This window comes from Neopsephotus bourkii, unplaced genomic scaffold (assembly GCF_033783945.1).
Source record: "Neopsephotus bourkii isolate Nb327-2 ecotype Australia unplaced genomic scaffold, CSIRO-AGI_Nbou_v1 NB_1656, whole genome shotgun sequence".
NCBI classification, from domain to species: domain Eukaryota; kingdom Metazoa; phylum Chordata; class Aves; order Psittaciformes; family Psittacidae; genus Neopsephotus; species Neopsephotus bourkii.
Window position 1 is genome coordinate 254,873 of NW_026902130.1, and position 16,860 is coordinate 271,732.

Below are 16,860 nucleotides of genomic sequence, written 5' to 3' on the forward strand. Positions count from 1 at the left end.
AAGAGTAGACGCTCATTACAACCGATTTATCCTTTGAATAACTTCTTAGTTCAGCATGAGTGTGTTCAGTTGGTTTGCACTAGGTTCATCTCATTGAAATGTAATTAAATGAAACTCTGCTGAGATAAAGGGCTCCCATAAGTCTCCATGTAGATTTGCAGGTCAAACCACAACTCAGACCACTTCTGCATAGAGTTTGGATATAAAGTGTTGAAAAACTTCTTTTGAAATCAAGAAGGCCTCACCTGAGCGGGGAAGACCAGGTCACCCCCATCATGCCTGACAGGCAACTTAAGCAATGATGATGTGCTTAGCTATAAGTTATCGCCTCACAGCTATGACAGCAGAACTGATGGACATGGCACCTTTTGGTCCATTGCAATGAAATGGAAAATAGGTTTATAGAAACCACTGCTGGAACACATTAATTAGCCTCTCTGATTCCTGAGCTTTGACAGCTTTGCTGACGAGGCAGAAGAGATCTCTACCTTCAGCTGCTTCATTCACAGCTACTGTTATTAATTAATATAACATGATTTTAGTTTAAATTAGCACACCAGATGCCATGAGGAACAGGCACCCTCCTTTTTTACAGCTGGAATGGAAACAGCAGTAACCTCTTCATCTACATCAGCTAAATCCAAGACAAATCATCAATCACATCCCTCTGTAAAGTGCTGCATTATGTGGATGCTTCTGCTTATGTACTTGCTCCCATTTAGGTATCTCATTTCTGTATAAACAGTTTTTTAATCAGCAGGACAGGAATCAATATACTGGGTTCATAATGGCTTGAGAACAGGTATGTCACCTATTGAACAGCTTAACCTGCCATTACTTGTCACTTAGCCTATGCAATTGGATGGCCAAACCCTTAGCTGAAGTGATGGGGGGGGGTTGCTATAGTCAAGGTATGAACCCTTCACAGCAAAGCCACTTTGACAGTATATATGATCTTGCAACCTTCTTTTCCCACTGCTGCTGACTCACACTAGCTCACATTGCAGCTCTCCCATGTGGCCTTGTCTAGTTAGTCCAGAGAGCAGAGGCTGTGGCTATAATTACATGGCACTCACACCTTGTGTCCTGTTGTGTAGCATATTGCAAAGCTGCTCCAAAACACACTAAATCACACTCCAGCAGAGCTTGATTCCATGGCACAGTCTTTGGGCAGAACTTCTTGACATATTTTAATCATTTGGAGGAAGATTTTTTTTATCTCAGAAAGAACGCCCCACTCTTTAGACATCACTGGAGTGTGGGCGATGAATTTAGGAGGAGAATGGGAGTCAGGAAATCTGGAGTTTTCTTCCTACCTAATCACTGGCTCTGTGGCGTTGGGCAAGTCCTAATCTTTCTGACTCCACTTCCCAGCCTGTAAAATAGGGGTAATATTAGTTACTTCATGGTGACGACTGCAGTAGTGATCAGTTAACAGTTTTTCTATGGTAATAAAAACTTTGAATATTATTACCCATAGTATTCTGAAGAGGAGCATTATCCTTGTTATTCATACTGATACTTGAGGGTAATAAGAACAAGCCACCCCCTTACCCTGCTCATCAGGATCACTTTACCGTACTCCTCCAAGAGTTTCTTTTCAAAAGAGGGACAAATCCATTTTGTAATCCGATTCATCTGCTTAGGGGTATCCCAGGCATTATACAGCTGCTGTGTGACATCTGAAGTGGAAACAACGTAGTTTTCATTAGGGCAGATTTTGACTGGAAGAAAAAAGCTCTGTTTTTTAGTGTCAAGCTTCATGTTGGGTATTTTGCTTCTATTTTGTACTACTTTATCTTTTTTTCCATATTTTGCTCATGAAGAAACTTCTTTCTCCCTCTGAGGAAATCAAAATGAAACTTCCAAAACATTGCAGGTCGAACGTATTTGTTTAAGATTTTCTCATTAAAGAAGGCTGTTTGCTGTCAGCTCTTTTCCAAGCCACTTAGATCCTCAAGCAGATGCCAGTCAAGCAAGCTGCTCATGTCTTCTGTTTACCAGTCCTCACCAGTGTTCAACCATTGTCTCTTTTCCTACATATAGATGGAAAATCTCTTCAGAGCAGGGGACATCTCAGTGTTCTCTGCTTTCTCCTCACTCCAGATTGAGCCCTGCTTACAATTCTAAGGAACAATGGTGATAATAACAATGAAATTATATTAGGTTCATTAGCCCTAATAATTTCTCATCACTGGAGCAGTGCCTGGAGACCTCCTGCTGTCAGCGCAAACCCGCATAGATCTGCCTGATCCACACAGAGCATCAGGCTCATTCTGGAGCAGGGGCAGTGCAGGTATTCCTGGCCAGTCTTACTCTGGTATTTTATACAGTGGAGTGGGAAGTTGAATCAAAAGGCTCAGCCATAGTTCTGGCTCTTTAGATGTAGCAAATATTTTCTGTCTGCAACACCACTGCTTGGCTCTGTAACACTAAGTAAATCTAAAATATAAGCCAAACCCTCTATAAAAGTAATGTAAACCTCCAACATCTATAACCAATGCTTTGCGCTATCTTGTGTTCTGTGGTAGTTTCTATTGCAAGGCTTCATAGAAAGCCATTTACCTACACCCATATTCTGGGTAGGACAGTGTTTTCTGACAAGTGTCTGTCTGGAAAACAGCCTTTCTTATTTATTGTTCAGTCTCTGGTTACTCCCATCCTATATCCCTGATTCCAGGCCTTCCCTGTCATTGCTCCTATGGTGCCCCTATGCACTAGCTGAGAGGCTTTAACAGGGCTTGCATATCTCATGTAACAAGAAATTGCATGACAAGAAATGATACAGCCCAAGTCTTTGTCTAGCTTTCCCACAGAACTACTGATGCTGGTTTCACAGTACCACACTCGTGAAAGGTCTGACGCTGCAACACAATACCTAGCCAAAAACCCATTCTATTTCATGTGAGTGGGTAAGCAGATCATTGCAGAGAGACTGGCTTGGAAGAGACTGAATAACTCGTTTAGAAAAGCATTGCAGTGTTGGGATACAACCCACTGATAGGTCTCCACCAGCTGAGAAAAGGAACTCTTCCAGGGACATGAGATAAGTGCAGAAAGGTTTTCAAGCCTTTGGCTGTGGGCTGACTGCTGTTACAGGGCTGTGGGCAAACTTGTGATCTACATGGCTGCAGCTGGACAGGGATGCTGGTTTTGCATTTTTAACAAGACACACGCATGAACTGAATGAAAAATTGAGACAGGAGGAGGGAAAAGCAGCTGCTGGGGCTGATGGCTACTGATCCTTTCCATGTGAGGGTATAACCTTTGGTAACCCTGGCCCCATGTCATGTGACAGGGCCAAGAAATAAACCCTGAGCTCTTACCAGCACTCCTGTGTGTTACACCTTTATTGCAGTGATGACAGGTTGATGGCTACACTGAAAGGTTCTTTTCCTTTGGGGAGTCCTGTCCAATGTTTGGCTTTATCCATCCATAAAGGCTGTCTGAGTAGCATAGGGTCGCTGGGAAAGGTTCCCACTCCCCCTCCACCCCCACCCCCCAGCCCCCTACCTAAAGACTGGGAAAGGGGGCCCTCACCTGCCTGTCAAAAGCCACTAACTCACTGTCACCATGGCCAGCTTTCTCCTCCCTGGAAATGGAGCATACTTACCTACATATAAGACTTTCAGAAGGATCCTGCTTCCCTCTCTCCTTTTCCTATCCCACCTCATCTCATCCCAACCCAGTGTACTGAAATACTGTGTACTTTTCTCGGATCTCAGGAGAGAATATGGCAAAGGTGCTCTCATTTCAGATAACTGCCCTGGCAGTCTGGTGAATACTGTTCCTCTCCTTAATAGTTTCAATATTTTCTTTTCTGACAATTACATTATTAAGGGCTCTTAATATTCTGCAGGGTACAGAGCTGCTGCAGGGGTACTGGAAAAAGGAAATCAGGAGTTGAGTGAAGAAAGAAATTAGCTAGGAAGGATGCCAATCACAATTTGTGAGCTCACAATTTTTTTAATGCTATTATTCTTACTTTTATTCTGCCCCTTACACCCCTGGCTCTACTTTTAATTACCAGTCGTGGGAAAGGTAAGCTGACCGGTTTGATAATTCTCAGCACCACAAGTGGTAGGAACGAGTTTAAACTGGAGATCCTAAAAGCTTTCTCTTTGCATAAGATGAATTTATAGCTTGGAAACTAAATATTTGTTCAAAGAACTGTTGGGGGTGTTCAAGCACACAGGAGAGATGAAATGGCAGCTTAAATATTTCATTTACATGCAATATGCACAGCATTAAGTCCTGTCTTAATTCTTCACCTGTTTTCTGAGATCCTTTGACAAACACAGGACATTTCACCTCGCCATTGTTATTTCGAATGACTCTCAGGCTCATTTAATGGTTTTGTACTCCTATGTGATAGTATCCTAGGAGGGGAGCAGACTGCGGTCTCTAACAGGAGCACCGAAAGCTGCAGCCGGGTTGATTCTTCCTTAGCAGACATTTCCAACTTGCTGCTACTGAATAAGGATGGAGCTTCACCCAGGAAAACAGATCTGGCTCCAGTGGGCATGCAGATGCTCGGGGGATGAGCTCCATAGGAATGGGCATAAATAGAACTAACAAGCAAGCAAGCAAGCAAGCAAACAAGCAAATGGCACCTCCCACTATATGAACTGAATTAATTTTCTCTGATGGGAAGAGGGTCCAGTGATTTCGAGGCTTCAGGATGTTCAGTGTAGTGTTCATTTCTGCACAGCAACCCTTATGACACAGGCTTCATCAGAGGCATTTCCATGTCCAGGGGCTCTTTTTCTGGTGACTGGCTGAGCTGTCATGAAACTGTGATCTACAGCTTACTCAACCAAACATTTTCTGTGCTATGACTCCTATAAACCAACCCATCTCACTATGCATAAGTCTGAAAGCCTGCACCACTGTGTGGCAGAGCTCCTTCCTGTACACACACTTGTGCACACAAACATACACGAGAGCACATACACTCTCTGCTCTTTCTACTTACTAGTAAAACTACAGAAGAAGAGAGAGCACTTCTGCTCAGAAGATGATATGATAATTTGCTTCTGAAAAAAATACCCATATTTATCCATAGGTTCTGGGTATGCTTCTGGGTTTGAAAGTACACGTAAACATGCAAATTTGTACTCCATCCGTAGTTTATTAGAACAAAACATATTCCTTACTTGTCCTTCTAATAGAGAAGATTAAAACAGTACCAAATGTGAGCATTAGTGACTTTGGAAAGGGGGTTTATTCTTTATGCCCTCAATGCCTAAACTTATTATTTTGAGGTGGCATACAAGCTGTGATCATAAACCGAGTTTTACTGGGAAGCCATGTTTACTTCTTGTTTATCAGGCTTATTTTAATTCATTCTGGGTAGGTTCCAAGTGCTGGGTAAGAGATTAAAGGCAACTGCACACCCCAATTAGCAGCCAACCCTCTCTAAGTAAAAATATTTCTGAGGGGTGAGATGAAAGTGGAATAATTTCTGTTCATTAACAGTAGAGAGCTGGGGCGGGTTATTTTTCACTGAACAGCTATACCTTGATTTTGAGCCTCTCAGGACTTAAAATGGATGACCATTTTAAAAGTTAAACCCAATGCATAATATACCCCTTCAGGAATGGCTTTCGATAGAGCACACGAGCTCTGCAGTAAAAACCATACTGACTAGTAAACCTTCGGGACTGTGCAGGACTCCAAGCTCTCCAGCAGAAAATTTAGCTCTGGGGCATTAATCTCTCTGTCTTTCATGCAAAACTTTTCAACTGAAACCGCGGTGGAGGCCATAAAACTTTTTGCTTCACTTTAACCAGGGCAGCAGAAAATTCACTCTGTTCTAGGGGAACAGTCGGCTACGGGGCTGAGAAAGATCACCTTCAAAAGGACTTTACCGTCTCTTTCCTAATATGATTCCTCTGTGCAAGTGTAAATCCTACCTCGTGCACACAGTAAGCGAGAGAAGTTTCTCCCTTCGGAGTAATATGGAGTTTATCAACTAAAAATTGAGCAAATAAATCTCGAAACTTTATTTCTGGAGTGTATTTTATACCTGAAAGACTTGTTTTAATTTTCACTTTTTCACAGAGGCCTATAAATCTTACTGTATACCCGCTTCACCTTTTGAGAAAAAAAAAAAGCAACACAACAAAACAATAAAAATTAAAGAAAGGGAAAGAAAAGTAAAAGAGAGAGAGGGATGGTGGTGAGCAAAAGCAGCGTCGGCCACAGCAAAACAGCCGTGAGCACACAGCCAACGCAGCCCCGACGCGACAGTGACGGGCCGGGCAGAGCCCCACGCTGCATCCCGTTCCTGGTGCCCACGGGCTTCCCAGCCTCTCACAGCCCGCCTGCCAGGCAGCTGTTCGCAGAGCTCTTCCTGGTGCCTGGGCCTTGGCAAACTTGTTCCCCCTCCTCCGCCACCACCGGGTAAATCCCTGGCGTCTCCTGTTAACTTTCTAATGAGTAGAGAGCCGGGGAAGGAGAGTCACCCACCCGGGCTAAACCCCGCCAGGATCCCGACGGGAACTCCGATGACTGATTTATTTACCGTCATTGTTTTACTAGACAATGCTCGCTTCCCGAGAAACTTCGGGCATCTCGGGGGCATATTGTTCGGAAATATCTTTGAAAATACTCCAGCTGCTCTCATTCCTGCCAATCGTAGCACCTCTTTGATTTGAAGGGGAGAAAGCTTAAATCCTTGCCTTTTATTGAAACCCGCGAAAGACCTCGGGAAGAGCGGGCGGGAGGGAGGGGAGGAGAAACGGGGAGAGGGAGCGAGGCTGTGGGGATCCGTCAGTCGGCATTGATCCTCTTGTTGAGAGGAAACAGCGCCAATGCTTGCAGCGCACATGGTTCGGCGGCCGCACTCTTCGCATCACCTGCCGCCCGAAACCGGGTCCTTCATGGGGAGCCGCGGAGAGCGGGGCCGGGTTCTCTGCAGCGGCACCTGCGGGGCTCCGCGTCCCGCCCGGCGCTGCAGCCAAGTAGTACTCGGCGTTACAGACTAGGATGAGCCTATAGCCGGAGGTTTATCTCTGGCTCTCTGGGGTGTTTCTTTGCTCTGACAGACGAGGGAACGGACGAGGATGCAAACTGATTTCTGTGCGGGAAGCCTCGCTTGTAGGTTTGAAACTGCAGCACTGCCCTGGAAACACTTCTTCATAAAACATCTTTTCAAACTTTACACTCCCCATCATCTACAAGCACAGCTGTAAATGTGTGGGCGTATTGGCTCCTACACGCGCGCGAGAGAAAAATGCATGTCCCTCCTCCTATAAGTGATCCTTCCTGCACTAGATTTCACGTCTTCAGTCTGCCTTTCTTCTTGATGTGTCAGGCTCTGCCTTTAAATATCAGCTACGAAACTGGGGGGGGGGGGGGGGGGGGCGCCCGCGGAGACGAGACGAATTTATTAATCTGAAGTAACTGGTGCCCTCTGAGCTCAAAATAACGTAACATGATAATTGCAGGACTGTGTCTTTAGCATAAATCCGAGCCCAGAGCACAGCCACATCCTGGTCTCTGTTCCGGCCCGTGAATCGGGCATTTGTGTCAGCCTGTGTAAACGCTGGTTATTTTGGGCGGAACAAAAGTCTCCATCATTCCCGAAGGCGTGACACTGGTGGGAGCAGTGAAAACCTTTCCTTGTTGGCTCGCTGGCGATCAGCATGAAGGACAAACTGCGGGAGAAAGTCGCCTTGGCCAGGAAAGGGACATTTCAGAGAGGCGAGAGGATGGGCAGGAGACATGGAAGGAGAAAGGATCGTGCTTGGGACCCCGAGGAGCTGCGATCCCGCTGCTCCTTGTGGGTGCACACTCACTCATACACACACACACGCCCAGATGCTCAGGGGTGTCTTGTCGGCTCCCAGGACCCACGCGAAGGTTATCCCTGTGTTCAGCGAGTGATGGGGCTGTCATCGCCACCTAATGCTGGTGCTCGGTGGGATGGGTGCATCACACTACCCGCTCGGCTTTGCTCTTCCCTCTTTCCCAGCTCAAGGATGCATCTGAAGAAGCTCATTATTGCTATTATTATTATTATTACCACCACTACTACTACTACTTCCTCTTTTTTCAGTGGGAAGGGAAAAGCAGGAGGTCCCACCACCCAATCCACCTAGTAGAAAGTATCCAGTACACACGTCTACATTGTTCCCAGGGGTGTTGGAATAGGGGATAAAATTTTGGCTCTCGTATTTTCCGAGCTACCTACTTTTCCAATACTATGTCGGTGCTGGTGTGATCAGTCTTACCCCGCTGTAGAGAAAATAACGCTAAATTGCTTCTGTTTCCTCAGCTTTTCGAGTGTCTCTCCTTCTTGCAGATTAAACGACTGGCTGCGGGGGGGGGGGGGGGAGGGGCAGGAAATCACAAGACTGTGAAAGGAATAAAACTCTAAGTCCATAAAGATGAAATGTAACGAGTATGTCGAATACATAACGCTGCTATATAACAGTTTCAATTAGTTGAGTAAGTCCTCTGTAACGTCTTGTAAAGGTGTAAGGACACGTTTACAGTATAAGAAACATAATGTTCTCAACTGTACGAGTTAATTATTTCCAGATTTGGTTGTGTTGTTTTTTTTTTTTTTTTTTTTTTTAGAAGCGAGTTTCACAAGTAAAGGCTCTGTCCCGGTATAAAACAACTGATGTATTTTTCCAACATTAAACATCTTGAGTTCATAGCTAGAAGAGGAGGAGAGAGCGAACAGTTTAATAATTTGACCCGTGAATTTGAGAGAAACAAAAAAAAAAAAAGAGAAAAAGAGCAGCCTTTTGTCCTTCAGGGAGACGCGATTATGGCGACCGGGTCTCCTTCGCCCAGATTTATCTCCACTCAAGAGAAACAGTCCGTATGGCAATAACGCCGCCTGGCCCAGCCCAGATGTGTCGGAAGGGAGCGGGAGCAGAGCTTTTCTCTCCTACAATTCACCAAATCCCGAGAAATTTGGCGAAGGTGTTTTTTTCTCACTCAACACCTCCAAACTTCTGGAAATGAGGGGAGTAAAGTCTCAGGCTTGTGCCAAGGTCCGTGCACGACCCCAGGTCTCTGTGCCAGCAGCGTTTCCCCCCTCTGTCCCCAGTGCCTCCAGCTGGGAGCCGGGAGCACCTTCCACACTTCATGGGGTCGGGCAGACCCCAGGAGGATGTCGATGTTCTCCTCGGTTCTCCTGCCGTGTGTCTGGGGCTGGCTGATCATTCACTCTATTGCTTTTTATGCTGCAAAGGTCGCAAGTTCCTGAGGAATTGAACTTGCCCTCACTCCCGAGTGGTGCCAAAATCTCACCTCTTTCCCCGTAAGATTGCGATACCTACATGGGCCTGCTTTTAACTGCACCCTCAAAGCCAACTGCCCGAGCCCGCCTCCCTCCCACCAGTTTCCCTCGAAGTTTATCGCATATTTAACCTCTTCTTTTTTCTTTTCGGGGTTGGGTGTTTTGGCGGTTTTTTGTTTTTTTTTTTTTTCAGAGCGGGTGTAAGCTCACAGTCAAAGTTGAGATGAAAAAGAATCAAAAAGAAGGATGGGATTTCCCATGCTTAGGCTTTTCCTATAACTGAGTCCAGGACCTAAAACTCCATGCAAAAGTCTTGGCTTTAGCTCCCTGCACTCCACAGCTTCCAAGACAAGCATATGCCGAGGCTGAGAAGCCATCCGTTGGTAAAAATCAACGCAAAATTTACTTGTCACTAACTTTGATTGACAATAAAAAGGCCCATAAATCCCTTTTTTTCGTGCGTCTTAACCCAAAGTTGTCCGATTTAAAACCAGGTGCTAGCAGCGGAGCAAATAAAGAGTTCCAGATTTCTCTTAAACGTACTTACATTCTTTGTTAGGGTGTTTTGTTCGTGAGGACCCAAGCTCACTTTGGGCTCGTAGAGGTGCTCGCACCTCACCGGGACCACAGAGAGTCTGCAGAGGATATGTTTTTTTTTTCTTAATTCGGTCAATTACAGCACAACTTTTCGCACGAAGGGAACATATGCATACACGTATAGGAAAACTTGTCTAGACTCCCGTATGAACCATTATACACACACATAGCCCACGACAGGCAGAGGAGTGCTTAACAGAGAGGAACGTTTTCAGTATCCTGTGGGGAGTCTGTATGTAGGTACCTGATAGAATCAGAATCCCGGCAACACTGATTTTGGGGATTGGTTATATATCTTTTTTTTTTCTTCTTTCTTTCTTTCTTTTTTTCTTTTTTTCTTTTAGTTTTATTTTATTTTTTTAGAAGGTAACAGGATGGACGAGTTGCTAATCTCTGTAGGTAAAATCATATTTGAGCTTCTAAGGGTAAAAAGACTGGGAACGTCTCTCTGACCTGCGACTGGGATCATATATTGTTCTAAAGTAGAAATGTCAAAGTAAAGTCATTTACCACCTGGATGTCCTTGACTTGGGATGATTAAAGTTTAATCCGAGGTGTGTGCACAGTTTTACCGTGTTATTTAAACACATCAAAGGTCATAAAAGGATTCCAAGAGCATGAGTCGTACACCAGAGAGCTTTCTCTGTGGAGAAATCAGTATTTTATTCTAGTCTAAGCTCCAGAATGCTCTTTAAAGAAAAATTAAACAAATGGAGGAAGAAAAGCGGGGGGAGGATGATAGGGGGAAAGGGATTTAATTTCTAAAGGGAGTGACAGACGTCAAGAGGCTGGAGGGTCGGGCTCTGGGGGGGTAAACCCGGGAAAGGACAGAGCCTTTCAATTATCATTAGCTGTGCAGACATCTAGTGGGAAACCCTCGCAATTGCACCCTGACCTCCTCAGCCCCGCGGGAAGGAGCTTACCCCGGCTCCTCGGGCGCACTGCTCCCCTCTTCTTCATTTCTCTCCTTTCTTCCGGCCGCCGCTGAGCCCTGCCGCCGCCGCCGCCGCCGCCCCGCCGAGCCGCCGTCGCTGAGCTAGGAGCCGAGACCGCGGATGGCGGCATCCCGCAGCGCGGCCCCCTTTCGCCCCCATTGGAGGCTCCCGGTGCCCCGCCCGGGTCCTGCCCCGGCGGGACCGGCCCCCGCCCGGCATCAGCCCCACTACCCCTGCAGCCCGCCGTGCTGCTCCCCGTGCCTCTCTTTCTTTGCCGCAGGCGGTTCTTGAAAGTGAGGCAACGGTATCCACCTTCCCCCTCCGCAGCCTTCGGGGCTCTGTTTACCCTTGCAAATACCTGACGGTTATCGCTAGCAGGGGACAGGAGCCTACCCCGGCGCCGGCGGAGCCACCCGAGCAAGCCGGGACACGCGGGGCGCTGCCACCCGCCGCTCCCGGCGGGACGGCAGACACCCGAGCTTACCCGAAACCCTTCCTGGTCTTTTCTGGGTTCCAGATCTCGGCAGGGGTAGGCAGAAAAGACGGGGGGGAAAGGAGGGGGGGGAGAGGGCCTGCTAAAAAACAGTAGGAAGAGCTCGGCTCCAGGTTTCCCTTGCGCCACAGCGGAAATTCGTGTCTTCATTTATCCCGTGGAGTTTGGGGAGAGGACGGAGGAGCGGGCAAAGAGGAAAAGAGGAAGGGGAAGGCGTTGACCTTGAGATTTGAACCATGTGTCGGCATTTTAGAGACCTACCCTCCCGTGCCGGGGAATGCCAGGCTGCCCCCGTGTAGCAGGTGGCTTCTCCTTGGGCACGAAAGTCGTTTCCAAGTTGCAGTGGGACCCAGTGCCAGAGTCTTTCCAATTTTGTGGAGAGTTCGGGATATTTTCTAAACCGGCTAATCTCCTCCCGTCCCACCTTTCTTCTTTTCCTGAGGAGTTCAGATCATTCCAGCTTCTTAGCTGGCACCTAATCCTGGTGGCAGTTAAGATGTGGGAAGCCCCACCACCTGCCCAAATGATGCTGAGGGGGAGCCACGGAGGAACCTTCCACTTTGTGAAGACTCAAACTACAGTTCTTACGGCCCACACATTTTTCTCCGGGTTCCTTTTTACTAGGCAAGGGTTTCCTTGTCGGTTTATTATTTCAGTGACTTCTACCGAGGCTACATTCGATTTCTAAGTATCAGAAATCTCTACAGATCCTAAAAAGCCATTGTATTTTCTCTTCCTCTCCCTTTTCTCGCACGTTGCTGGTCAACTCCCATTCCCAAAGGCTTTCCTGGCTTGCAGGTATTCTCACCTCAGAGAGCAAAATGACCCCTTTGGGTACCCAGAAAGGGGAAGAGACATCTTGCTATGGGCATGCAGGTTTGAACTATTAGGCTGTAAATTTCGTACCGTGATAAAAGCTTCAGCTGTGTTGTTCAATATTAAAGTTTTTGGCAATAGCATCACTTGGGGTTTTTTACTTCCTTTAACCCCCGCCTCAGACCTACATTCCCTTCTCACAGATTTCTGAGAAAATCTTTCATGTTTCGTTTTAATATCTCATATATACGTTTCAGGTTTCTTAGCTGGTATACAAATAAGAACAGACATATGGCAGGAACATTTGATGTTTGCAAACGGGCAGAGGATACTTGCTAACCGATTTCCGCTGGGGAGTTATATGGGATTCTCTTTTTATATATAGGCAGCTTTTATGGCAGTTGGGATATTCTTGCTCACAGTTTTTAAGGTTTCGATCTTGTGGTTATTGTTAAAAAAGTAGTACAATCCATCACACACACTAACCCCCAATAAATGAAGTTTAATCTTAATTCTCTCACTGGGATAGCTGCACACATAATGTCATCTTCCCAGCTACAGTGGATTTTTGTTTTTCCTTTTGCAATGGTCTTGCCATCCTATCAAAGATGAGAACTTGACTGAAAGTGCATTATGAAATGACGGTTACTTGATTGTCTAGGCAGTGTCCAAGCTTCCTAGGACCCTCAGTACAAAATTCTGACCTCTCTTTTAGTGACCCCCAGGGTAAGCACAGAGCCGGAACGACCTCCCTCCAGCCTCCAGCGAAAACTAATAGGTCAGACAAGCTCCCTCTCCTTTATTTGCCAAATATTTACATCACCCAGAATGGTGATGACGTGTCTGTTCGTGCCTTCACCACCTCACAGCGGAATTATTCCTTGTAGGTAAAACTTCCTGGCGGGCTATGGGACCGGGAGCTGGCTGTTCCCCCCACAGCAGGTGGGCTCCGGTACCGGGGTCCCGGGACGTGACACACCTCCTCCTAGGTTCTCCCCACCCCCGCCGGGGCCACTGCCGTGTCTCCATAGCCTGGGCCCGACCAGTTTCTACTGGCTTCGCACACAGGTTTCAGCCTGGATCTGTGTCCACACTCCGTTCTGGATTTCTCCAGATAGAGCCCCGGGACTGAGAATTTGTTAACCTGAGAGCAGGGAGAAACCGGTGTCCGGCGGATATATATATTTCTGCTGAGCAAAGAAACACCAGCCTTTATGTTTCTCTTGCAACACCACCTACGAGATGTTGCTTTAGGTTACATTCAACTGGGGTTTTCTTCTTCTTTTCTTTCTTTTGTTTTCTTTTTAGGGGGGCGGGCTGGCAGCGGGCTGCGCCGGGAGATGCAGATGATTTGACGTAGTCCCCACGCTCGGCAAGAGAAATTGCAAAGAAATACGGTCTTGTGAAAGTGAATGACAATTAGTAATTACAGACAGCACAGAGTATCTTCCCCACAATCGGGAGGAAACTGCTCGGAGCAGGGATACTCACTAGCTGGCACCAGGGCAGCCGCATCTGCAGGAAGGCGGCCCCGGGTTGTGCGCAAGTGGCCAGGGGAATTTCTTCCTTTAGGTATCTGCTTCGGGAGAGAAGGGGGCATGCCCGACTAGAGACTAACCTTTATTGTTTTGCAGCTCATTTCTTATATCAGAGAGGTTGCTGTGAAAACACTCCCTTTTCTCCGTGCCATTATTGTACTAAATATACTTTGGCTCCCGGGATGTTGCGAATTGTCTTCTGAGCGTGGGAACCTTGGCGTGTGCCCTGAGCTCCTCTTCAGCTGCTTGGCACCAGCCTGGACCCCTCTCCCCGGGTTTCTCTCTCAGAAGGCTCCCAGCACTGCAGCAGGGCTGCTTTTTCTGGTCTGAGGCCGTCCCTGCTCTTTCCCTTTCCCCCTGCCTCTGACCCGTGGAGAGGATGGAAGAGCCTGCCCCCGCTCATCCACACCAGCTGCTAGGTGCGGGGAGAGACACAGTCTGGCAATGCCAGGTGTTGTCCGGGATCCAACTGACCGCCACCTTCAAAGACCCACAGTTCGGTGTGCTCGGGCAGATGGAGTCCGTATCCCAGATGAGAAGCTCTAAGCCCAGGCATGGGCAGATAGGACCTGCGGGAATGCGCTGAGTGCGGGTTAATTCCGGACCGACTCTGCTCCAGCCTTTCCTGATGAACCACCAGCCTCAAACACACCACTTTAAGCTGAGCCCAGAGTAAATAGCATCTTAGAAGTACAGTCAGCTGTCGCGTATGTAAGAATGGGATTTAGCCTTCAACAGGGCCACATATGTAAGTGCTTATCTAAAGAAGATATAAATTTAAAAAAAAACTTTTTGGAAAAATTCATGATTCAGCAAAAATGAACGGAGTAATATGCTTACCCAGAGATTCAAGTTATCAGCTAGTCTGCATTTGGTTGGTGTTATGTTTAAAGGAAAATACTGTATAATTCCTATTTAGAGAATGTGTTCACGGTATGGATGGAAAGACATTAGTTCCATCTGACATGAAGAGTAGCAAATGTCTCTTGTTATTAAAGACAGCACGTATTACATGTACCTGAGAAATGGACCCTAGAAGCTAGAATGCATTTTCTAGACACCGATTTTACTGGATTTTTTTACCAAATAAATTTTTAACAGAACTGTGTGTGCTTGGTGAAATGTAAAGCTAATTGGAGAACACGGGATCATATCACAGTATCAAGTAACTTTCTGCTGGGAGGTGGCTGGTACTGAGAGCACCCACGACATGGAGGAAGGGCATTTAAGCAGTGCTGAGGGCTCAGCCGAGTCCAGCTGCCTCTTTCTGCCCGAAACTGATCGCAGATCCGTGCAGATGGTGAGGTTCTCCTCGTGAAGCGTGTCCCCAGAGTTGTCCCCGCAGGGTACCACCCGTGCGAGAAGGAGGGTCTCACCAAGCCAGAGGTGGGATGAGCCTGGGGATGAGAGAGGGTGAGTGGGAACCCCATCCCGGGGTCGAGGGGCGACTCACTCTCCCCTGCAGCCCTCTTTGCTCCAGCACGACCCTCGGCAATGGGATGAACACAACGTGTGGCGAGGCGAGAGGCATGTGTGTGGTCACACGCATACCCTACAGCCAGGGCGAGGAGACATGGGGCCCGTCTCAGGTGTGCGCTCCCGTTGCCTGCCTGGGTGCGCGTTCCCCCATTGCAACTCACCTCCCTTCTCACCCACTGCCTGCCGCCAAAAAACCCAAAGAGGCGGATGAAATGTACAGAGGGGAAAACCCGAAACACTCAAAGGCGAGCCCCGTCTGTGCCCGGGAGTTAGAAGGAGCCGTGGCGAGGTCCCTTGGGTCAGAACCAGCACCCGGCCGGGTCTCCCAGCACATGTGTGCCTCGAAGCGGCTGCCCATCCCGGTGGAAGTGCCTTCCCGAACTGGTGGGCAGGCAGCCTGGTAACATGCCAGGCGGCAGGCAGGGAGCCCCGCAGAGCAGCCCCGCAGCCGCACGACCTGCTGGAGGAGCTAGTGGGGCAGGGGATATCAACCATGGGGCTTCTCCCGCCGCCATTCCTGCTCCTCTCCACACTACCTTTGGCAGAGTTGCAGGGAGCTGCCAGATGCAGCGTGGTTTGGCTTTGGGATTTTTTATGTCCTCTCAGCAGGATGGTCCCCACTCGTGGCTCAGGTAACTTCCAGCTAGAGTCACCCTCCCCTACTGTCCGTGCGGTGAGCCCATATCTCTTCAGATACAAATTAAGGCTGACGCGATTTAGAGCCCCGGTTATGTACAGTCTCATCTGAGCAAAGGGCTGGAGAAGTGAGGAAAAAGAGCTGTTAGACAGACCCAGACACTAGAGATAAACTGCCTCCATCAAGTCAATGTTTTAATCACTAAAACCACTTCTGAAAAGGGAACCAAAAAACCCTCTTGGAGAATGTACTCAAACAGCTGTCTTCCAGTGAAGGCAAACATGTCCAATGCTTCCTGTATGATTTTTTTTTTTCTTCCCCCTCTTTCCTTTCTTTCTGTAGATACTGCGCACAGACGTCTTCAGCTCTGGGAGCCTTATAGTTTCCCTAGGTGAAGACACGGCTCGGGAGTCAACATGGAAAAATAATAATTAATAATAATAATAATAATAATAATAAAGACCCTGCAACTTCTTGGAGAAATCAGCAAAGTCCACTCCTGCCCCTGAACCCTCCTGCTCGGACGCTGTGTAAATGTCACGCTATTACAGGGAAGCTGTGGTGAAAAGGCGTTTTAGAAACGCTTTCTCTTGCTTTGTAAAGGAAAGAGCAACTTCGGCTTCTCTCCGACAGCTTTTCAAAGGGAAATAAAACAGCACAAAATGGGCCTGAAGCTCAGGAAGAACTTTTTTTTCCCCCTAATGAAAAAGGTGGAGGGATAAGTTTAATTGTAATCAGGCTGCAACAATACACCATGTGATCATGTGGTAGCAATTATTACAAGCTCCCAGCAGAAATAGAGAGGATATGTTATTGCAGTTCACTGTACCCTGCCTTTCATATCCCCCCCCCCCCAAAAAAAAATTTTGACCTTCTGGTAGATAAGGCAAGAAATTATTTTACTCCCAAAACGCTAAATCCTGAAAATCGGAGGATAGACCCAACAAAATCAAGGAATATTAACTTGAGTATTTTTTTTTTGTTATCTGTTGCTACTACACATTTATACAAGAATATTTTTACCTGGAAGATGTAACCGACCTGATAAACCACTCCAGTGGCCACTTGCACGGCCAGCCTGGCCTCCTCGCTTATCAGAATTGACT